Source organism: Lepisosteus oculatus, chromosome 4 (assembly GCF_040954835.1).
Source record: "Lepisosteus oculatus isolate fLepOcu1 chromosome 4, fLepOcu1.hap2, whole genome shotgun sequence".
Taxonomy (NCBI): domain Eukaryota; kingdom Metazoa; phylum Chordata; class Actinopteri; order Semionotiformes; family Lepisosteidae; genus Lepisosteus; species Lepisosteus oculatus.
In genome coordinates, this window is record NC_090699.1 from 13809118 (window position 1) to 13810201 (window position 1084).

The window sequence follows — 1084 nt, forward strand, 5'->3', positions numbered from 1 at the left end:
TCTGATGGACTGGTGTCCTGTCCAGGGTGTACCCTGCCTTGCGCTCGTTGTTTGCCGGGTAGGCTCCGCATGGTATCAAGTGGTTTTGCAAATGACCTGACATGACCCAGTTCACTTTGCCTGCTAGGGATCACGGAAGGGAGGTGGGTATTGGAACAGACGGATCGCTCACAGGCGCTGTGTGAGCTTAGGAGCCCCAGTTCCCACAGATCCCAGACAGGAACAGAACCGTACAGTAACGCTGATCAAAGTGAAAGTCTCTAACAGTGTCTCTAACCCTAACCCCGGCCAGGCTCCTTTTCTAACCCCAGAGTCTGAGCTCATGTAAGAGTGCTCGAACAGACAGCCAGTCAGCCAAGATGGCAGCAGATGCTGCTCCAGCTCAGGGCACTTCGAAGTCTGGGAGTCCTGCAGGTTTCAATTGTGAACAGGAAAGAAACTGAAAACTCCTCGAGACAACCTTGTGTACAACGAGACGCCGTACACGAGAATGTTCATACTCATTCTGATGATCTTCAGCTGCTGTTGGTCACAGATGTCGGAATGGCAGGAGAGAGAAAAAAGACCCTATGCGCAGCGGAGAGACAGGGGTTAGCCCGGGCTCAGGAGGTCAGACAAGGTCAGGTAGAAACCTAGGCCCTGAGGCCAGGGACGTGGGGCGACCTGGTGCTGGGGGGGTCTCAGGACATCCGAAACCAAAAAGGTTAAGTGAGGAGGAAAGGGTGACCTGGAAATATACAGCCCCAGACAAAGACACACAGGAAGGACAAGCAAAGCTCAGGGAAACTAGGGACAGGACAGAGTAGGAGCTGCACTGCTGTTCATTCATTTCCACTGTCATGTGGAAACTGGATTGGCCTTGAAGCAGAAAGAGCAGCCTGTCTGTCCTGTGGAAGGGCTCCTGGCTGGGGCTGCAGGCTGACCCCTGCAGGGACTCAGCTGGGCGGTGGACTGGTGTCAGTGGTGCTGAGAGAGGCTGGGAGCCCAGCGGGGTGGAAAGGGTTAATCCTGCTCCTTCAGGAGCAGAGGAGCCACACAGCACAGCAGCTCTGGAGAGGGAGGAGCTCCCCTGAGTCTCTGTCCT